Source organism: Jaculus jaculus, chromosome 12, assembly GCF_020740685.1.
Source record: "Jaculus jaculus isolate mJacJac1 chromosome 12, mJacJac1.mat.Y.cur, whole genome shotgun sequence".
NCBI lineage: Eukaryota > Metazoa > Chordata > Mammalia > Rodentia > Dipodidae > Jaculus > Jaculus jaculus.
The window spans coordinates 85300628-85325215 of NC_059113.1; the positions used below are offsets into that span (position 1 = coordinate 85300628).

At 36.1% G+C, this 24588-nt stretch overlaps 1 pseudogene; it reads right to left on the minus strand.

Moving 5' to 3' along the window:
- Positions 1-19424: 19424 nt before the first annotated feature.
- Positions 19425-20336, minus strand: LOC101605600 (annotated as a pseudogene).
- Positions 20337-24588: the final 4252 nt, after the last annotated feature.

Sequence of the window (24588 nt, forward strand, 5' to 3'; positions counted from 1 at the left end):
GCGCCACCACACCCAGCTCTCCCATCTTTCTTCATGAGGCTTTCTTAAAATCACTCAATGGTTTAAGTCTTTCCTAAACTATTTCCTTTCAATTTCCCCTCTCCAATTAAGTTCAAAGTACCTCCTTGCCTCTTCTGGTTTCCTATTTCCCATCACAGGACTTTAGTTAATAAACCATGCATATGTTTAAACCTGTTCGCTATGTGCTGCTCAGAGAAATCAAAGTAGTATAAGGCATATCAGAAAATGGGCAGAACAACAGGCTCTGGGAATAGGTGATTAAGTAAAGGATAAGCAAAGGGGATGTCAGCCTGAAGAATTCAAATTCAACTTAGAGGCCCTGCCAAATGGCATCTTATGCTTATTAATGATTTTACCAGAAGTCACCTAGGAAAATGCCCTGATGAGAAAAGTTTTCTTTATATATTTAATAATTCAGACGTATCAAAATACTGTGCAGCAGTGTTTAGAAGGCCTCAGAGCTTCTTACGGAAATTTTGAATAGTTGCCCTAAAGAAGGAAAATACGAAATTGAAGGCTTAAGGATTAAATGTGAGAGCCCCAGGGATTTTATGGTGACTTTAAAAAATCCACTTATACTGTTAGGGAAGGGAGGAAATAGTGAAGGCATCAACAGAAGGTCAAGGTGTTACACTTAACAGTGTTCCAAAATCACTTACATGTGCAGTGAAGGCTGGTATAATATGTTCAACCAGTGCCCTGAATGGGACACTGGACCATGGGAGAAGGGTTTCCAGATGGGTCAACACTACTGGAATGTCTGTATGTATCTACCCTCTCAGAATTTGCATAGTTTGCCTGATTTTCCTTAAAAATGCCAACCAGATTTGCTGGAAGATCTTGAAGAAATGGTCCTTTGTTGTTAAGAAATTCCTCTCTGGGCCTCACCTCAGTTCCTGTCCTACCTTCTAAGCAAATAAGGAGAGTAAAATCTTGGCATGGCTGAGTTGGGAGGATGCTCATTAAGAAGGTAAGAAAGGAATGATTTACGGAAAGAACATAAAAGGCCTGGAGAGAGGGCTTAATCATTAAAGTGCTTGCCTTAAAAGCATCAGGACTCTTTGATTCAGATCCTTATCACCCACATAAAAGCTGGGCACAATGACATGGGTTTTTAATACTAACACTGGGGAAGAAGAGACAGGGGAATACTTGGGACTTGTTACTAAGACAACCTAGTAAAGTGGGTAAACTCAAAGTTCAGAGAGAATCCATGTCAAAAATGAAAGAAGTTTTTGATTGAGGAAGACACTCAGTATTGACATCTGGGGCTACACACACATGAACAAAAACATACATACATACACATGTATAACCACCCACATATGAACATGCATGCACATCATACATACATATGCAAAAATGAGCATAAGAATCAGATACCATTAACATGTGCCAAAAAATATCCCTAGCATATGGTTTTGGTGGAGCTTGTCTGAAGTTACAAGTGAGATGAGTAGGCAGGCATTACCACAATAACATTAAAGTGCATTCTAGGGATACAGAGCATTATCACTATTGCAAGGACTTCATGGGATGAAACATACTCATCATAACAGTGACTGTGAAAGTCTTTAAATTGGATATGACCAATGCTGAGTAGAGGCCAAATCAAGAGGGCATTTTCAGTGGGCATTTTTACCAAATATTCATCAGGCTATCTTCCTTGTGAATTCCAAACACATGTCATTTTCCAGAGTTCTAAGGCTCATGATAGAGAGAAGGCAACCAGCATCACACAAGATACCAATAGGGATCCCATTTTGTAGTTATAAGGCTAGCTCTTTAATGTCCAAGATGATAATGTGATAGAAAACAATCAGGCCAGAAGGCAGTAGCTAGCTGCTAGAAAACATGATTATCTTCAACAAATGAATATTGAAGTTGGAAGGTGAACCAAACATTGTTGACTTGTAATGTGTTTAGAAAGGACTCATTTAGATAAAGGCCTTTGGGGGGGGGGGGAAATAGGGAAGTCATCAACAATGTAGAAAAATTAAATTTAACATTTAACATTTACAACCATTAAAAAGAAAGAACAGAAGAGTAGGAGGTTGAAGGCATTCATCCTAGTACAAATCTATCATTTCTGGTCAATTACTTTGAAAACAAAAAACAATTTTCAAATTCAGGACTTACTAATGAAGGAAGTAGCCAAGTAGCTGGAAGGAAGTATCTTGTACTTCCTTTACAATATTAGCTCTGTATGACTATGATGAAAATAACTGATATGACCAACATAGAAGATGGGCTCACACTGTCACAGTGCTCAGCTAACCATCACCATGCCAAGGAATGCAAGGCAGAGCTGAGATTTCAAATCATAGCAAATCAGGCAACAGAGTATAGAGAAGATCTTTGTAAGTTTCTTCCTTCCCTCTTTTATTTATAGTCCATCAGATAGTGCTGCTCTCATTACGATGCAGCTCAATCTCTAGAGGGACCTATCTTCACTTATTCTGATAAGCACAATGGGAAAAGGTAAATATTCAGTCAGGTAAAACTGAGTGTCATGGTTTGTACTGATAGCAAGAGATTTAAGTTTTCGACAAACCTCTGCAGCAGCAGTAGCAAATTAGTAGATAGAAAATCCCCTCGAGGTTCTACTAGCATTTTGATCAAGAAGCATTATAACTGCCATCACCAAGTAGAAAGTGATATTGCAACATTGCTTAATAGCCAAAATTTTAACTAGGAGCCATAGATCTATGAGTGAAGGATGTTGGCTATCAGTGCTGTCATGGACACACTAAAACATGCAGGAATGTTAGTCTTTATTGATCCATTTAATTTACCAGTCTATACCCTGCAGAATGGGTACTATAATATGTATGTAAACTGTCACAGGGCTACCCAGAAGCCAGTCTCAACACTGTGCAGTATGTGGTATCATTGCTGGAGTTATGTAAGACCTCATATATAAGTAATGGAACTGTTGATCAAATCCATTCTGTTTTAATTTCATTCAGGAGAGACACAGTAAACAACTTTCATCCACTGGAACTGATAACAATATTCATTTATATTTCTTCTCAGAGTCATATTAATATTCATGCCTTACAACATTATATTGTCTGAGGAAAGTTAGATCACCTAGCTCTTCCAAATACCATGGTTTTAGTCCATAGCATTAAGGACTTCATGTTGTTTCACAAGTGACTAGCAGGTGAAAAGTATTGATTTTGCCATATGCTTATCATTTGTACAAGGTACACCTTTCAAGCATCCAGAAAGACTTTTATGAGTGAAGATCTGAGTGATCATCCTTATGATCAGGAATATGCCTAGAACTTTCCTCGTATATTATAAATGGGGAAGTGAACATCAGATAAATCAGTTTTAGCTTTGGAGACAATGCATTCTACATTTATTACATAGCATTCTATTCCATAATCCTGGTGACAGAGAAGTCCAGTTTTCTATTAGGTGTGAAGTAGTAAAGTTATTTGCATTGTGGGGATTCCAGCCTTACAGAAAAGGATCTCTGTTGTTTGGCCCTTAGGAAATAGTGACAGGTTTGTGTAATAATATTATTGGATGTGGGAAAAGGTAGAAGATAGACCTTACAGAAGAATTCAGTGAAATGACTGTAGGTCAGGCCTCTGAGATTCTAGAGGTAGTTTCAAACACTACCTGAAGTGGAGATCTTCTGACATACCACTAAGAACTGAAGAGATGCAGTACTTGGACCATTGGGTATCATACACCCATTTATCTGCACGGCCAAATGTGTGCTGTGCCTGAAAGGAAGACTAAGTTGGGAGAGTGAGTAAGACACATAGGAGACACATGAGACTGCAATCTGTAATGATGAAATCATAACAACTCTTCTCCACCATACTAATGACTGAATCAGGAGGTGGGGGATTCTCTCTACTACACTGAAAGGTGACTATTAGAACTTTAGAGAGTCATTTGTTAATAGTTGGTCTCAATGGGGCAGCAGAAACTGAAAGTGCATGTGGCTGAATTCCAGCCATGTGTAAAGACTACCTTGAATTATATTGGGGGTCTCAAAGAAAGATAGGAAGAAGCAGAGGGACTAGCCAGTTAAGAGGAAGGAATTCGGAAGGAGTGTGAATAGTAGAAAATAAAATAATGGCAGTTGCATATAAGCTTCTTCCCTCCAACTAGTCTCTTTTCCAATTTTTTTCTTTTTTGAAAGAGAGAGAGAGACCTACAGAGAAAGTGAGTATGGTCATGAGGGCTTCCTGACACTGCAAATTAACACCAGATGTGTGGGTCACTTGGTGCATCTGCCTTTACATGGGTACTGGGGAATGAAACAGGCAAGCCCCATTAACAATTGATCCATATCTTCATCCCTGCTACTGTTGTTCTCAATTATTATGAATTTTATTTTATGACCCTATTGGGTGTTAGTCATATTCCCATAATGTTATACTCATATATCCTCTCTCTACTTCCCCACTGCAATGAGGATCCCCCACCATTGATAGGGCAAATTGGTGTTCTCTGTAGAATCATGAATATCAGTCCATTACTGAGGGGGGCAGAAAATGCCACGGGATTCTCCTTCCAACCCAGTGGCTCTTGCACTCTTTCCTCCTCCTATTCCACAAGGTTCCTAGTCTTGACTGGTGCATTGTAAGACTATGTTAGTGTAGGCTCTGTAATCTCTCAATTTCTGTTTTGAAGAATTTTGAGTATCTTCAGTATCTATCTCCATCTCCCTGGAGCTGGTTGTCAGGCTAGCAATGAGAGCAATGAAAGAGTAATGTAAAAGAGGGGGCATAAAGAAAAGACAAGGAGGCCAGGTGACAGTGATAAAATATATTTTAAAATATTTTATTTATTTAATTATCTGTTTAAGAGAGAGAGAAAAAAATAAAATAAAAAAGAGGGAGTATAGGCATAGCAGGGCCTCCTGCCACTGAAAATGAACTACAGACATGTGTCAATTTCTGCATCTGGCTTTATGTGGTAGGTACACTGAACCTAAGGCAGATCAACAGGCTTTGCAAGCAAGTGCCTTCAACTGCTGAGCCATCACCCCAGCCCAAAATATATTTTGTATTTACATAAAAATTGCCAAAAATAATAGAAGAGAGACTAGCTAGAAAGAATGGTCTCAGCAAAAGGGTGAAAGGGAGTGTGGTGGGAGGGGCCTATGACCATAATATATTGTCTATATGTGTGGATGTTGCCAATAAAAAAGTTTTAAAAAGTAGAAACATAAATAAACAAATAAAACAATGGCCAACTTGGTTATGGAAATACTTTTTATTAGATTATATATTTGCCTCTTCATTTATGTATTGTTCACTATAGCTTTCTTATCACAGTAAAAGATATGAAGAGTTGGCACCAAGGTTATTGTGACTCAAGTCTGAATATTTACTTGCCAGCTCTTTAGGAATAAAGCCGAGTAATTGTCTGATCTCTGATCTATATGTTGAAAAACAAAGGCTTATTTGAAGAAATTTAACCCATATGACCATCTTAACTTTTTAATATTTACCATTGTTTAGGTATACAATGTATTGCAATACATATATATTTAACATATAAATTATATATACTTAATGTAAATATATATTTAACATAAATATAGCTTAAGTTTTCAATGTTTACCATTGTTTAAATACACAAGGTGCCAGAATAGCATTATGTCAAACTACTGAAAGTTTTGTCATATATGTATTTGATCTGATCAAGCATGCATCATTCACGGCAATAGGTGCTTCATATAAGTACAATTTCAACCAATAACAAAAATATTGCAAATATTTTAGTATGGTATGAACCTGTGTGACAGTACTGAGTTGATATGTATTTCGGTATCAATAAAAGATATTAGAACAAGAACATTTATAATAGATGATCTAAGTATTCAACTGACTCTAAGGACTTCCACATGAAATAAATAATGAACAACTATATGTTATTAAGCATGAATAGGCAGAAATAAATCAATTACCTTAATAAAAATCTGCCATTCTGTAATTTATATCAATGTGTACTTTTTATATAACTTAATTATGAGGAATAATGAATGCATCTCCAAACTAAAATCATTCCACCCTGTAGTCATTATGAAAAAAAAAATAGTAATGAAAACTAAAAAGAAAAAACAAAGGAAATCAAGAGTACTTGCACTTCTGGAATTGAGTATGTTTATTCAGGCTGGTCAGTGACATCTTGGCAGAATATCATTTTATGTTACTGACAACCTTGTCAATATAAAAACCAATAAAGTAAAATCTCAATTATTATCAAAAGTATAGGTGATTACATTTGCATGGTCCTAATTTATGGCCACATGATCCAAGAAATGTTACAAAAGACTAGTAGTGATACCAGGAATAACATTGAGCCAGTTGAATGATTTGAAGGGAGTCTTACATTATTTAAGGCCTCCCAATACCTGTCATTCAGGGAGTGAAACTATGAATTATTTTTTAATACATTCACATCTCTTTATACACATATATAAGATTTATACATCCTATAATAACTTAAAATACTGTCTTGGAAATGTAGCTTGCAAAATTTTACTAACAACTCAACTATTTCAATGCTGCTATGAATTTTAATAGTTTTAAAAAAAATCCACATGGATATAAAGTTTCAAAGTACATTTTTATGTTTAAATTCATGAGAGGAAAAATAGTACACAGTTTGATTTACCAAAATTATCAAGGGATAGACAACTTATAGATAGATACATATATCGATGATAGGTAAATATTACATAGAAAGATTAGATAGATGATGTATCAATGCTAGATAGAGGATAGATACATGATTGATAGATAGAAAGAGAGAAATATAGACAGATAGATAGATCAATAGATGAAAGAATAGATATATTGCCATATACATGGACATATGTAAAGACAGGTGAAAAATTCAAGACTACTTTAGGATTGTATGGTCTTGGCCAGGTATGAATGTTTACACAAAGTTTCTAAAACCCTTTAAACTAATTTGATTTCATTCATTGATTTCAAGAATAACTTAAACACTAGGAAAAGAAAACATTGACATTTTTCTGCTAATAGCAAAATAATTACGACTATTTTTCAAGGAAAATCATTATTTTATTTCAGGATCATGAAGAAAATGAGACTAAAATCCTAGTTTTAAAAAAATTATAAGTTATCTTTAAACAACACAATGTTAATTATATCACCTCAATGTCATTGTTTCTTTGCTAGATACATTAATCAATTTTTTTTTCTGTGACAAAATACCTGATAAAAATCAGCTTGAGGGAAGAAAAGTTTATTTTAGCTACAGTTTCAGGTTATAGTCAATCATGGTGAGGAAGGCATGGTGACAGGAAGTAGAGACACATTTAGCAAATAAATAAATAAATAAATAAATAAATAAATAAATAAATAAAATAAAGCATAGAGTGATGAATGCTGATGATTAGCCAGATCTCTCCTCTTTGTATAGCCCAGGACTCCAGTCCATGGAATTGTGCTGCCCCAATTAAGGTAGATCTTCTCACATCAATTATCCTAATCAAGGTAATCCCTCAGAGACATGAACAGAGGCTACTCTAATCTATATAGTAACCCACAGTTGATTGTAGGTACATCCAATATAAACCATCATATCAGAAATAAAATAGCCAGGTGTGGTGGCACATGCCTTTAATCCTAGCACTTGAAAAGCAGAGGTAGGAGGATCTCCATGAGTTCAAAGCCATCCTGAGATTACACACTAAATTCCAGGACAGCCTGGGCTAGAGGGAGACCCTACCTCATATGAACAACAAAAAAATCATAAATGATATTGGAGGGTGGTCATTGATTATACTGATAAAAGATATTCAATGATCAGATCATTTTAATTTCAGAGTTTTATTCTATGTGATAATTTTTCAGAATATAAAAATGAATAAATCTTAGCACCTACCTTGGTCAACTCCTATATGGAAGGACATTCTTGTTTACAATATTCAACATTTGATTTTCAGTGTTCATGTAAAGACCCATGTGACAGAGCCAGATCCCAATACATTTGATCACTCTTCTTTGTAAATGCAGCATTGTACTTAGTAAATTTGCACTTTAAAATATAATGCTTTCTCTTCCTACTGTTTTAATTTTTGATATTATTTTTATTATTTGTGTGCGTGTGTGTGTGTGTGTGTGTGTGTGTGTGTATGTGTGTGTGTGTTTGTGTTCTCATTTGTGAACTTGTTTGGGTGTGAGTATAGGTACACATTCAGGGGCCAGAGAACAAGTTTCATGTAAGTCCTCCCTCACTTGAGCACCTCATTTGGATTCTTGGTCTACTGTTCTTTGCTAGGCTCACCTCAAGCTACCAGGAATTCTCCTGACTCTGCCTCCCATCTCACCACCAGTGTCTGTGTGCTGGGATTACAGAAGCCCTCCATGATTTCCAGATTTTGATGTGGGATCTAGGAATCCAATTTATTAACTCCAGCTAGAGCAATAAATAACCCTATTGTCCCCTGAATCATCTCTCCAGCCCTCTTGGTTTTCATGATTTTTTTCTTCTGCAATATATCCTGTATTGCATTCTTAAATTGGCTAACTATCCATATGCTTATGCCTAAAACAAGACATACAGAAAATGAAGTGCTAAATGTGCTGGTTAAATTATTTATGCTAAAGTGGTTTTACAAAGTGAACTATCTTGAAAATTGTGAATTTCTCCTTTTCATTGCTAGCATAAATATCTGACTTTAGACATTCTAAGAATAATTTGCAAATCTTTGTACTTAGTAATTAGACAGTGAAAACAATATGAAACTTAAAAGCCTTATGAATATGGTCTTTGTTTTCTGTCTCTTGTCTTCCAAGGTAATGAAAAGCAGACTAGAGGCTTGTATTAGAAAGCCAGGTAGATGATTATCTGGTTAATTTGAAAGTATCTGAATTTCGATAGAAATTGTATGGGGGAAAATATCACTTAATCAAGAACAAGGTGGACCCAATCATATAAATTTTTAACACAGATGTCATTTAATTCTAGGGGTAAATATGAAAAGCTTATAATCTGCAGACAATCATCTGTACTTCTCTTGAGGTGAAAATGATTCATATCATTGTCTCTGGAGCAGCACAGGAAATAAAGGGACATTTTTATTTATTCCATCTGCCTCACAGATGTCATTTATTGTGAAGATTTGGAATCCATGAAAATATTATGTCTAATTTGCCTGGAAATGTAATTATTTTTGTGATGAGACAAAAATCCCAATAGATCTTACAGACATATTTAAGGAGGATATATTTACATATTTATTAAGCATTAAAATTTAGATTGGCAAATTATAACTATTCAAAGTCACGATTCCTATCCAAAATAGCATTCAACAATACTTGTGTCCAGGTTAAAGGATGACTTCTGAGCAAAGTATTTTAATTTGATTTTATTACTAAAGTATATGTGTGCTTACATGGTAATTATGTTGGGGATTAGATTTAGTAAAGTTCTTGATAAGTTTTGGCTTATGGGTCATTTTGGTTGAAATTCTGCTATATGTCTTATTTCCTTTTTAATTTGACTTACAAGAAAGCATAAGTAGACATTTTACATTTATCTTCTATTACACACTCTATGTGTTTGATTTTAGAAATGCAAAAATTGACCTTCATAATTATGTCCATACAACATAAAGTTGCTGAAGAGTAATAGTTCCAGTTTTTATCCACATCCAGTTTTCTCACTTGACTATCTTATGCATTAAAAACTATATGTTTAAAAATATGGTGCCTGTGGATAGGGTATTAATGCAGAGCCTGATGTTCCTCTGATATGGTCAATCAGAGCAAAGGAGGAATTACCAAATCTTACTTCCCTGCTATTCTAAATATTGAAGCATAAATTCTCAAATATACCGAGAGTCCCTATACATATGACATCATACTCATTCTTGCTCATCATCTAAGATAGAAAGGTAACAAGTTCAAAAAATAGTGCTGAACCAAGCAGCCTGTGATTTCACCTGTAAGATTATAGGAATACAATAGACTTTCTCAGTATCATGCAAGAGATGGGAACCATTGCCTATGGTTTTAGGTCAGGCATCTTTGCTAAGATAAAAAAGCTCAGGTCTAGTGACCAGATAGACCTTATGGTGACATAAGCTTTTCTTTCTACACATAAGATTTCACTGAATTCTAGCTCCTTGAGGCTCAGGTATATGTGTAATAAGTAAAAGAAAATAATAATAATAGGACCTTTAAGGAAGAGTTGGGAAAGGTAAAGTTAGGAAAAATGCTTACATTTGCTTTTCCTGTGTATTTACACATGTGAAAAAATTAAATATTGACTCTCTTAATACAGCCTGCATTCTTCTCATCTCTTTGATCAATATACAATGTGTTCTGTAAACAAGGTTTATACCAGGAAAATGGCAACACAAATTCCATTATCAGACTTAGATTGAAAGAACTTACATGTAATGCCTTCAGAGTGTTGGGGAGATGGCTCAGTGGATGAAGCACTTGCTGTGCAGCCCTGATTATCTGAGTTTGAATCTCCACACTCAACATAAAAGCCAGAAGCTGTGGCAGGCTTCTACAATCCCAGTGAGCCTCTAGTGAGAAGGATGTTCAGGGCATAGAATTTCTCAGAAGTTCATAATTGGAGCAAGGAACAATGAGAGACCCTGTCTCAAAAGAGATGAAAGGTGAGGACTGACCTAAAAAGTAATCCTCTCACCTCCACATGTGTGCTGCGGTGTGCGCATGCACACATAAATACACACACACACACACACAAACACACACACACCAAATAACTAAATAAATGAGTAACTAACTAAATAAAGTCTCTCTCTCTCTCTCCCTACCTATCTATACATATATATATGTGTGTGTGTGTGTATACCTATGTATATATAGATGTATATGCTTATATATGTGTATATACTTATATGCATACACAATATATATACATGTATATACACATATGTTTATTCACACACATATATAAATACATATATGTATGTATGTGTATGTATGTGTGTGTATTTGTGTGTGTGTGTATATATATATATATATATATATATATATATATATATATATATATATATACACACATACATACATATGGAGTGTATATATATATATGTATATATATACATATGGAAAGAGAGAGAGAGGGAGAGGGAGAAGAGAAAATATGACATCACACTATATCACAATTTCGTTCATCATAATGACTGATAAGTTACCCTGAATACTTTGTTGCACTCTTCCAACAACACTGGTCTGTTTTCCCAGATGGGAATATGTCTTTGAGGGGAAAATGGGATGAGAGTTAACACTTAAATGTAATAGCCAAATGTGTCAACATTCCCTATCCACTTCACTCTACAGAGTCTGAGAGGATGTAAAAATTACAGGATCGTTTTAAAGTTGTTTGTAGGATTGCTAACCTTCTGTGATGCTCTATTGAGAATGTGAATGGCTATGACATCAACACTTTGTAGTGGAGATATATAACCATTTTAAATTTTAATTTAAAAGTTTTTTAATGTGTGTCATCTTCTGTTAATGAAAACTCCACCTACTGTCATCTAAAGCTTACAACATTATTTGACTGCAGTCATATGTGCTGTCTTCTATGAGAAGAGGTACCAGAATGCTGTGTTATGTTCTGTGGCAATCTAAAAACATGACAAGATATTAATTGCAGTTACTCTGGCATGATGGATGATGTCCACAATAAAAAGCATTTAATCCATTTTACATTGCTTCAGTAGAAGTATTAGCCAACTCTTCCTTTTTACAAACCTAGGAGAGGTAAGTGTTCATAACACACTCAGATGAAATGATGTGTTACAAAATTTGGGGGCTCTATTGTTGGAGGTGTTTTCCCCTATTTTTTTTTTCAGCTATTTCAGGTACAATTATAATGGAAAGTATTCTGAACATAATAAAATTTTGTCCTTCAAACTGTGGGCTTAGAGTTGCTGTATTTTATAGTACACAGCTGCATGGAATAATGGAGTTATGGATTTTTAAAATAAGTGCTTCTAAATCCTATATTCATTTTCTTCCTCTAAGCTCCAATCCTCAGTGCCGTGTGTGTGTGTGTGTGTGTGTGTGTGTGTGTGTGTGCGCGCGCGCGCACGTGCGTGTATGTGTGTGTGTGTTCAGCTGGCTCTCCAAACTTTAGTCACAATTTCAGTGACCTTGGTTGCTTAGTTACAAAATCCTCTTTGTGATTTGTAAGATATTTGTTGTGATAGAGAGCAATGGACTTATTTTTTTTTTCCTAAAGTAAACTTAAGAGACTTTCTATTTCAGAGTAGAGGCTATTAAAGTCAGTATATCTTGCCAAATTTAGAATATGTAGTTCTTACAGAGGAAAATTATGAACTGGATTTTTTTTCCTATTCAAATTCTATTTAATAGTGCCAATATTTGCTTCCTGACTGTAGAAAGAAAGCGTCTCAGAGAGCCCTGGGTACAATTTAAGTCTCTGAAAAAAATGAGGTAAGATAAAATATACATATGAGAATGTACTATGAAAATTCATTGTCCTACTGAACACAAGTATTGTAAATTAATAAATAATTTACAATCCATTTAGTTTTCCCATCTTTTGTATAAATGAACTTGAGAGTAGCTATATTGTCAGTAATTTTTCATGGTGATGTGCATTTCAGTTTGTTCATTATCTCAGTATGTTTTATTTTCTGAAGTTCTATTCTAGTTTCCAAATATATTACTTATCAGGTAATAACTTATTGAAAGAATGAATCCAATATTCTCCATTTTTTCTCCAAAAAATAAAATCCAGTGGGGAAAAAATTTATATATATATATATATATATATATATATATATATATATATATATATATATACATCCTTAAGCAGTGATTTTATGGCACATACAATCATGCTAATAAGATAAAACTTGTTTATTACAAGAATGTGGCTATATAATTCTGAAGATTACCTGAAATAGGAGACAACTGGCAATCTGAGCTAAGTACCATGGTCAAGTTATGAAATGACTAGCCCATTATGTCATAGATAGTGCTTGCTTTTAGCACACTTAAGCATGTAGCCTGATTCAAGTTAGTATTATTGGTACCAGCTGTTTAATGGCTGCCATTTTTTTTTTTTTTCTTTTTGGAACAACAGCCATCTTGACTTAAAAGTAATCCTACTGAGAAGAGACTGTAGGATGCAGTCAATGTTTGTACGTGTATTTCTTTCACACTATTTTCATGGAGCAGTTCATATCCAGGCCAGCATGACTCAAAGACAATACAGATGCAAGAGAAATAGGCTGCCAGCTATTAGGCACCTGGACTGATTAAAGCCAAAGTAATTGAAGAAAAACATTTCATTTTTAAACCTTTTTTTTTTTTTTTTTTTTTTTTTTTTTTTTAGGAAAGGATCATTTCCATTCAATGATGTGGCAAGTGACTTATTTTCTTCCTTCCATCATTTTCTCTAACTAAATCTTTAAGATATATTTTTAGCTAAGTTAGCAGTGGAATATGGGTCTTACATTTTAGCTTTTTATATTATTTTTCTTCATTAGGCTATTGAGCAAAATTTTATTTTATTTTATTTTATTTTATTTTATTTTATTTTATTTTATTTTATTTTTTTGGTTTTTCGAGGTAGGGTCTCACTCTGGTCCAGGCTGACCTGGAATTAACTCTGTCATCTCAGGGTGGCCTTGAACTCATGGCAATCCTACCTCTGCCTCCCGAGTGCTGGGATTAAAGGCATGCACCACCACGCCCGGCAAAATTTTATTTTTTACTAGACTTAAAAAAAATCAGACTATATTCTTTTCCATCATCCAAAGTTATATATTAATATGATACTGTATATCTGATATACATCTCTAATACTGTTTAAAAGATTTATTCTAAGTCACAAAGTCAATAAATACCAAATGTGGATTGTGTTACCAGCTAACAGCAATTCTACTCTGTGACATAGTATTTCCTAAATATTTTGCCAAAATGATTATCTTGCTAAAAGTTAGAAGTTCAAATAGCCTATAAATTCCATCTTAATTAATAAGACTGTGGTAAAACATTGAATGTTGATAAAGTAAACATATGTCTATTTCAAATACAGAGAACTCCTACCTGTGGAAAAAGTCTTAGAACATGTACCAAAAGTTTAAAAAGCATGGGCTGGAGAGGTGACTTAGTGGTTAAGGAGTTTGCCTGTGAAGCCTAAGGACCTAGGTTCAATTCTTCAGTAACCAAGTAAACCAGCTGCACAAGGTGGCACATGCATCTGGAGTTCATTTGCAATGGCTGGAGGCCCTGGTATGTCCATTTCCTTTCCCTTCAATCTCTCTCTCTCCCTCTCCCTCCCTCTCTCTCTCTCTCTCTCTGAAATAAAATAGTTTAAAAAAAAGGTTAAAAAGTAGTAATTTATCAACCAATAGTCAATGGACATTAGTATTAAAAACACAGAAGCAACCAGGAAACCATGGAAAGAATGAAAATGGTTCCTAAGCTGTCACATTTAGAAGAGAAAGGAAGAAAACATTCATGATATTACAGAGAATTTAGTAATATCTTGGAAAGACTGCTTAGTAGTGAAGTGCAAATCCTGAGCAAACATGAGAGCATGAGGGGGCCTGAGACTGCTCGCTTTTGACTGTTAGAAGCACACACTCCTGGGCTTGGGCACATGCACCTTAAACTCCAGCAACCTCTGCAGTTGGTATCTGAGGCAGAGAATGGATTCTCATTAGTTTGGAGATTCCATCTACTTAATAAAATGAAATAAGTCCTGATGATTCTCCCAATTTCACTTATGTCTGTTGTGATCTCTCCTTTTATCATTTTAAAAAATTTTGCTATTTTGAAGTGCCTCTTTTTTTTGTTTTGTTTTTTTGCTTGAGCAAATTGGCCAGGGGTTTATCAAATATTGTTTACTGTTTTTAAAGAACCAGCTCTTTGCTTCATCAACTTTCTTAATTGTTTTCTTAGTTTCCAATTCATTAATTTCTGCTCTGATCTTAATTATTTCTTTCAGCCTGGAGAATTTTGGGTTGTATTCATCTTGCTTTTCCAGTACCTTTAGGTGGATGGTTAGGTTACTGATTTGGGATCTCTCTGTCTTTGTTATGAAGGCATTTATTTAGTCCTTAATTATAATTTATATAGATAGATAGATAGATATAGATAGATAAACTATGTATTATAATTAATATTAATTAATTAATAATAATTAATATTAAGAATTGATACACAATAAATTAACTATGAATTTTCCCATGAGGAACACCTTCATTGTGGCCCTTAAGTTTTGGTACAATGTGTTCCTATTGTCATTTGTTTCTAGAATTTTCACAATTTCATTTTTTTTTAGGACTGTCTGCTATTTTATTTTATTTTTAATTTATTTTTCATTAGTTTTCTATTCAGCAAATACAGGCAGTTTGGTACCATTATTAGGCTCATCCGTGACCTACCCCCTCCCCACTGGCCCCTCCTTGTTGAAGTATATGGGTCGTGCACTGTGGAGTTAACCCACAGTTATTGGTATTTTAAATGTCTCTGCATATCATGACCCAACATGTGGCTCTGACATTCTTTCTGCCCCCTCTTCTGCAAAATTTCCCTGAGCTATGTTGGGTTCATTTTTGGTCTATTTCAGTGATGAAGTGATGGGGGCCTCTGAGGCTCTGGCTCTCAGATTTTGTAGGAGATGATTTTTCTCTGTGTTGGTCTCCTTTGTTATTTTGTCCACTACCCAATTATTATTTAAAAGTATGTTGTTCAGTTTCCAGGAGCTGATGGGATCACTGGTATATCTTTCATTGTTTATTTCTAGTAGTACAGAATTATGATGTGACATCATGCATGAAATGTCAATCTTCCTAAATATATGGAGGCAAGCTTTATGACCCAGTATATGTTCTTATTGAAGAAGGATTCATGGGCTGCTGAGAAGAATGTGTAGACTGTGGATTTTGGGTAGAATGTTCTGTAGATGTACATTAGGTCTAATTGATCTATGGTGGTGTTAAGCTCTCTTACTTCCCTGTTAATTTTCTGTTTTGATAATCTGTCTATTGCTGATAGTGCAGTATTGAAGTCTCCAACTATGATGGTGGTGGTGATTTCTTTTTTGTTGTCAAGTAGGTTTTGTTTAAAGAATTGTGGTTCACCTTTGTTTGGTGCATAAAGATTGATGATTCTGATATCCTCTTGATAAGTAGGAAGTGGCCTTCTTTGTCTTTTTGATTACTTTTGGTTTGAAGTCTATTTTATCCAATATTAGTTTCTTATTTCCATTTTCTTGGAATATCACTTTCCATTCTTCACCCTTAGGAGGTGCCTGACTTTAGTGATTAGGTGGGTTTCTTGAAGACAGCAAATTGAGAGGTCTAATTTTCTGATCCACCCTGTTAACTTATGTCTCTTGATGGGTAAATTAAGTCCATTAATATTTAGGGTAACAATTGTGTGGTTTGATTTAATCCTGGTCATACTGTGGTGGTTTATATGGTTCAGTATTTTCTTGGACTTTGAAGTTTTTTGTGTTTTCTCTGAGTTTGGTTATTGTGTTCTGCTTCTTTTAGGCACTTGTGGTTGATTATTTGATTCTTCTGTGTGAAGAATTTCCTATAGTACTCTCTATAGGTTTGGCTTTGCGTTCATATAATACTAAAGCTGAGTTTTATTGTGGAAGGTTTTCTTTCACAATCTATTATGAGGGATAGTTTTGCTGGGTAGAGTAGTTTAAGTTTGAAGCCATAGGTTCTTAGACTTTGCTGTATTCTACTCCAGGCCCTTCTGGTATTCAAAATTTCCACTGAGAAGTCTGAAGTAATTCTGATGGGGTTTCCTTTACATGTAATGTGTTATTTCTCCCTAGCTGCTTTTAGGACTTTCTCTTTGGTATTGATGTTTAGAGATGTAATGACAATATATCTTAGAGAATTCCTCCTTTGGCCCAGTCTGTTTTTAGTTCTGTTAGCTTCTTGTATCTTGATGGGACTTTCTTTTGAGATAGTGGGAAAGTTTTCTTTGATAATTTTGTTGAATAGGTTCTCCATGCCTTTGGTCTGAATTTTTTCCTCTTCTAGTATTCCCATAATCCCAATGTTGGCATGTTTAAGGGTATCCCACAGTTTCCTTATGTTCTGTTCACAAAAAAAAAATTGAACATATTGAAACTTTTGGACTCAGGAACTGTTTCATCTGTTTTGTCTTCTAGTTCTGAGTTTCTATCCTCCACATAGCTGACTCTATTCTTGAGAGCTTCTGTAGAGTTTTGGGCTTGTTCAATTTGGTTTGTCTTTTCTACTGCTTTTTCATATGTAGTTTCCATCCCTCTGCCAAATTCCATTTTCACATCATTTTCTAATTTTCTTAATGCTTCTCAGAATTCATCCTTATATTTCTTTATATCTTCATTCAGCTTAGCCAGCTGGATATTGACGTCCTCTTTTTTTTTTTTTTTTTTTTGTTCTTGCTCTCTTTCAGATCATTTAACTGTCTTTAGAACACTTCCTGATTCTATTCTATTAAGTCTAATCTAGCGAGGACAGCGTGCATAAAATTACCTACCCTTTGTTGCTTTTCTGCAAGATCTGTTATTTGCTTGGTCAGGGTTTCATAGCTGATATCTTCATTTTGGGGTTCTGATCCTATTGTCTCTTCTATGTTTTGATTAGAGACATACATTGTGGGACTGGGCGATCTTATTGGAATTACTTGTATTTGATTTTTATGTTATTCCTTTTGCGCTATGGTCTATCTATCACAGTGTAGGAGTATTATTTAGTTTAGGAGGATACTGTAGTCTACCCTTGAAGTTTTTTCAGGTTTCTTTTTGTTGTTGTTTGGTTGTTATGTTTTTGAGGTAGGGTCAAACTCTGGCCCAGGCTGACCTGAAATTAACTATGTAGTCTCAGTGTGGCCTTGAAGTCTTGGCAATTCTATACCTCTGCCTCCTGAGTGCTGGGATTAAAGCCATGCGCCACCACGCCCAGCTTGAAGTATTTTCAGAAAAGGACATTAATTAACACTAGAAACTAAAGTTCTTTCACTGAATTCAACCACAAGTGAAAAGGACATTGCTCTTTAATTCCTGTAAGTGTGCTAGTTAATTTGTTTGTGTGTATATATATATTTTATATAGGTAAAATATATACATATTTTATATATGTATATATACATATTTGGGGGCAGGAGAAGGAAAGGAAGATCATGTAAACCTAAACTGTCATCACATTACCCCAACTGACCTTGACATTAACAAAAAGATAATAAATAACTCCTGGGGTTTAAGTAACAACATGGGTGCAGCACGAAGGGAAAGGGCACACACATTTAGCCATTAAATACACTTTGATAATCTGTTTGGCAGAGTTCAAGCCAGTCCCAGGCTTCTGCACTTGCCAGACAAGTAAGCTGATGATACTCAAAATAAAAAAAAAAAAAAAAAGTTCAAGCAGAGCTCCATACCACAGTTTTCTTTTACGTCAGCTGGCTACAGGCACGATTTCTGACGACCTGCAACAGAAACTTTGGCTCCAAGGCAAAAGAAGAAGGGGGGAAAAAGTATTTCCATCACAACATGAAACTACAGAAACTTCAAAGAAAACTATCAAAGAATTCTACTTCCAGCAAAACTGAGGTAGCATTGCTTTCTCTGTATTCAATGTTGGAGTGGTTTTCCGTACAATGTGTCCTAACAAAACAAAACTGCTCACTTGACTGACAGGTGCAGCATGTTGATTGGATAAATTCAACATGAAATGCAATAGGTCAAAGAAGGAATGAACAAGAAGTGAGGGAAATAGAGTTTTGGATAAATTAGCTTAAAGGGGGGGGGGGGGAGTTATCACCAGACTGCAAATGCTTTTGACTGGCCTTGGTGCTCTAAGAGCTCTAAATTGTCTGGAAATTAGTGCAATATGGTTAACAGTTAACACTGTTATTCAAATTTGTGTAAATCTCTTAAAAATAATTATTATAACCTAAATTCAACCATGTAAACAGCACTATACACAGTACAGACCTACCTTGAAGAACAATATGCAAACTGAGACTGGCTCTGTAGTTTGTAATGTTAACTCATCCTAACTGTTCCATTCCCCTTCCCACTTTCCACCCTCTCTACATAAACAAAACATACCTAACTTTGTGCAAGAAATGCAGGCTTATTCTATCTGAAGGCTTCAAAAAAAGATACACAATATATAGCCAGGTTCAAATATTTTGAGGGATTACTTCCCCCCCAAAAAAGAAATAACCAAAATAACCCCCCCAAAATGAAGAAAGTGCCTAAAACATGATACAGCATTTTAGAGCCCTTTCAAATACAAGGCAGAGAAAGGTGTAAAGTAGAAAATATCCAGCTCTTCAGTAATTTTCAGAAAAGTCCAATTCCTCATTTGGCTGCAGAGCAGCAGGCAGACCCTTACTAGTCCTGGGACAAAGCCACTAAGTCTGCTTCTCAGGAGATAAGTCCTCCGGCCCTGAGCTGAGTGCACCTCTGCCTTTGGCTTCTCTTTTCCTTCTCTCTATTTCCCCCTCCACAAAGGTATCTAAGAGATTGGCCAAGCTTCATCTTCACTGTAGTTGCTGAGGTCAGGGCCAATCACCTGAGTGAAGTTAAGGAACATGTTCCAAGTATCCCAGGAGATGCCATTGATACCCGAGGGATTCTCTGTTAAGAAATTTAGCCATTGGTCCAATACAGGAAGATTGTTCTGGGTAAAGACTAGTTTCCACTGAGCAATGGCTATTTCCCAATGGATCTGCCCTTCTTCAGAGTCTAGGCCAAGCTGAAATGTAAACCGGTAGAGATCCTGAATTTGTCCTCTTGTTTGGCTTCTGTTAAGAGGCTGGGGAACCGTGCACAAATCCCATCAATGCTGTCTGCACTTATTGCTTTGCAACCCTCAAAGAACTCTTTCCTGGTGAATTTACACAAGGTAGTAGCCTGGAACTTCCAAGCCAAGAGCAGCACTCAAAATTCCGTGGGGTCGACACATAGGTCATTGCAAAAGCACTCCATGCCTTCCTCCAAAATTGCATCCTCCCACTCATCCTTGTAGCGCCTGAACAGTTCTTCCAACCTCTGCAAGGAAGACTCCTCAGCATTGGACTTGGACTCCCGCCCAGCATCTTCCAAAGACGTTGGCAGCTGCTGGCAGGCCTCAGTGGCAGCCTCTGCCTCCTTGGTCCCACTGATCAGAATATCCCCACCTGGCTTGCCACAGGGTGGCACCTGTTCCTCAGGGTGGCCGGCCCCTCGCCTGCTATGTGATTTGCTACTGGGGTCCCAGTCTCCATTCTTGCTGCCCAGGGTTGATGAAGGATTCTTGCACTTGGTGACACACTGGCCCATGGTGGTGATGGGCTGGCCTCTAGATTGGACCCCTCTGGATTAGACGTCCTCTCTGCCACTGGCCCACGTACTTCAACACGCCATTGGTCAGAGGAGCCAGCCTACAGCTGCTCCAGAGGTTCCTGCAGTCCAACCCTTCCTGGAAACCACAGCAGCCGGGCGGGTCCAAACCACCTACCATACCCGCTGGCGCTTCCAGGTTCCTACTCCCGCCGCCGCCTCTGCTTCCACCACCGCTGCGGTCTCCTCTTCATGTGCGGCCCTGCTAGTTAATTTCTGATGTCTTCATTGGATCAAGAAATATCTGGGGCATTAGAACAGACTGTGTGGTTTGTGTCCTTGGGGTGATTTGTGCAAACAATGAACTAAGATGTTAAGATACATCTTGACGCCGGCCATCCTATTCGATGGCTAGAAGTTTTAGACTCTAAACAGACCAAAAGGAGTGAGCCAGCAGAGCACCTGCATTGACTTTGCATGCTCCCTGATCTTCAGAGATGTAAGCAAGCAGAGTCCTATATGTACTACCAGGAGCTGGTCAGGACACAAAGCCATGCCTTCCTCATCATGGTGGACCACCTGTCCTGAAACATGAGCCAGAACAAGCTCTTCATCCAACGAGCTGGTCACACGTGAGAAAAGTAACTGATATTGTTATTTCCTTTAAGAAAAAAAAAAGCACAAAAATACACACTTTTTGAAACTACTAAGTAAAATGGTCATAACAATAGTCTATCAATTGATGAATTTTACAACATATTATCAGTTATCAATGTGATGAACTAAATTGATCTCTAGTGCCAGTATACATTTGAAATTTGATTTTGAGTAAATCTGATGTAACATTCTAAAAACATATGTGTTAACTCATAATCAAATAATTGCTGATATATTTAACATTATGAGTAATCATATAAATCTTAAGTTTTGATTATATGGCCACAGGATTAAACACTGATACTTTTCAAAAGAACTATAATCATAATTTTAAAATTACAAAATAGGGGCTGAAGAGATGTCTGAGTTTTTAAGCGTGCTTTTTCTATGAGCATTGGGACCTGAGTGTCTGAAACTCCACAAGTTGGAAGCTCTAGAATACCCATAAACAGCTGAGTATGGCCATCCAAGTCTGTAATCCCAGTCCATCTCTGGCTCACATAAAAGCATTAAGCTCTATGATCAGTAAAGGGGCCAGCTTATAAAGAATCCACAGAACAGTGATGAAGAGGGCCATCAAATGTTCTACTCAAATGAAAGCAGGGAAACACTCACCCCTACCCCCAACCTTGCCACAGTCAAACATATCGGGATCTACAGGGGGATGTTATACATGTGCATGTGCACATATGCATGTACACACATACACACACCACCACCACCACCACCATCACATACACACAGCAGAAATTTAAAACCACAACTAAAACAAAATGATAAAATTCTGAAAGTGTCATTTTGTAACAATAGTGTAGTTTTATTTATAACTCTTTGTTTATATTATAAAGGGAAAACTTTAAAAAACATTTAGGGGTGTCCTTTTTTCACTTATTTAACTTTTCTTTATTCAAATAGTTAATAATGCACACTGAATCTACAGAATAAAACTTACAACTGGATAGTCTTTGACTAGCTTTCCTCTTTAGGACATGATGACAGCTTATGCCTAAAAAGAAAAAAAAATACTTTAAATTTATTTTTAATTTGTAGTAGTCATGCATATTCTTGATGCCTTATAACTGTACTATTGGCACTCTTGGTTCTTGGCTATAACTAGAATGTTTTTGCATACAAGTGTATGTGAAATCTATACATGTATACATGCATTTTTGGAAGTAATTTGGGGTGCATGTGCAAATACATGGGTACATGGATACTGAAGCCAGAGGTTTATGTTAGTTGCACTTTGACTTTCTCTGCACCAGGATCACTCATGTAGACCATAGCTCTTCAACTTGGCTAGTCTAGGAAATCAGTGTGTTCCAGTAATTCCCTGGCCCCTCCTCCTGAGCATTAGGATTGCATGCAGGCCATTAATACCATCCTGCATTTCTCTGGGTACTAGGATTCAAACTTTGCTCCTCATGCTTTTGTCCCAAGTGTTTTGTCCACTGAACTTCTCTCCAGCTCCTGAAACTTAAAAATTTAGGTCACTTCAGACTACTGTATTGCAAGAAGAGAAATATTGTGCACTTCATCTTGTCCAAGTCTTTTTTTTTTTTGCCAATAATGATAAGCCTCTCTATGTCATGGACTGTGTCCTTGCTCTTTTTATAGGGTCAATGCACAGTTGATGTGTAATTAATATTTGTTGATAGGTTGCATGATCCTTGCAACCATGCATGTAACAAGTTCAACAGTCAACTGTTTGATTTTGTGCTCCTCTAAGACAAGCAAAAGAAATGTAGCAATCAATGAACAATACGATGAAGCTATCTTTTACTGAAGGTATGCATATTGCTCTTGTGGTTTCTAGATAGAATCATGTACCAATATTAGCTTTCAGTTATTATTCAATTAGCAGGATGCATGGAATTTAGTGAGTTTCCTGAATTATGAAACATGTTGGAGTTCAAAGTTGTTGTGTGCTACACATAATTCTGATTATACTTAGTTTATTTTGAGGACATATAGTCATTTCACAATCATCTGGAAAATCGATAAGGAGGGAATGCTGTTGCCTGAGGTTTTGGCAACTGAAAATGAAATATGAAGCAACTCTATCACTAAGAGCTTGTAATGTTTGAAAAAATATATCCTGGATCACTTTATGCTATTGCGATTTGAGTTTCAATTTAAAGTTTTATTTGAGGAGAAGGAAAACAGATTATTTTTTCTTCCTATAAAGATAGTTCGATATTTTTCATTATTATTCTTTGACACATAACTTGCTGTTCATTTTCATATGCAAACCATCTCTTTTCCCAGTTAAATGCTATCATTTTGTCTAAAATATTGATGGCTTATCATTACAAGAACATACAAACAGCAATCTGAAATTTATATAAGCAGGTCAAACATCCTGGCAGACAGAGAGCTTCCAAAAACTTGGGTGAGACCCTCTGTTTATACTTATTTGTGAATTCTCATTTATTGTGCAGGTACACTCAAGAGCCAGGATTTTACTTTTTGACTCCCATTCAAAATACTGGGCATTTCACAGCAAATGCTTTGTGATCAAAGCTATTTCAAGGTACCATTCTTATTTATGTGTCATGTATTTGAGAGCTGAAGTGAAGTAGGAAACTGTCACATTTGCTAATTATGAAGTAAAATGTTAAATTATTCATGGTATATAATGACTTTAAAGCATAAAGGGACTGATCTTGGGAAGAAGGGGGCCAGCAGGGGAAAAGGGATACATATTAAACTTAAGTAAGGTTTTTTGCTTACTGAATATCAGAAGTTTGTAGTTTTAATAAAGTGGACAGCCTGTTTCTTTTGGCATTTGGAAAACCTGTTTCAAAAACAGCTTTTAGAATACTTTATTGGCTTGCCAATTACCAGTGGACTTCATATTTAGATTTAATTTAAGAATAAAAGACAGATGGGCTGAAGAGATGGCTTAGCGGTTAAGCGCTTGCCTATGAAGCGTAAGGACCCCAGTTCAAGGCTTGATTCCCCAGGACCCATGTTAGCCAGATGCACAAGGGGGCACACGCATCTGGAGTTCCTTTGCAGTGGCTGGACTCCCTGGGGCACCCATTCCCCCCTCCCCTCTTTCTCTTTCTGTCTCCCTCCCTCTCCCTCTTTCTCTCTCTATCATTCTCAAATAAATAAATAAAAATAAACAAAAAAAATTTTTAAAAAGAATAAAAGACAGACCTCATTTGGAACCAAGTCTCATGAAAAATGTAAAAGCTAAAATTAGGCTATGCCATTCTTAGCCCTTAAATTGCCTGTGTTTTTAATAGTTCTGAGATTGATTTTCATTTTTTTTTTTTTTGCACAATCACATATTTGCAAGAAAGTACAATTAGAAGTGGGTTTTTTTTGGGGGGGGAGATGGGGGTTACTATGCCTTGTGTTATTCAGTAAATAGATTCCCTCCAAAGATGTCAATTTAAAAGAATACACTAGAGAGAATACATTTACACATGTTAGTCAGAAGCAGTTATTTCTAGTCAGAAAAATAAGTGGCTATCAAAATTTGCAAGAGTCAGATGTGGATACAAGATTCCATATGGCTTTCATGACTCTTGAAGAACACCCAGAGTCATACTGTGAAATTATTTAAAACAAAGTCTAAAACACTTT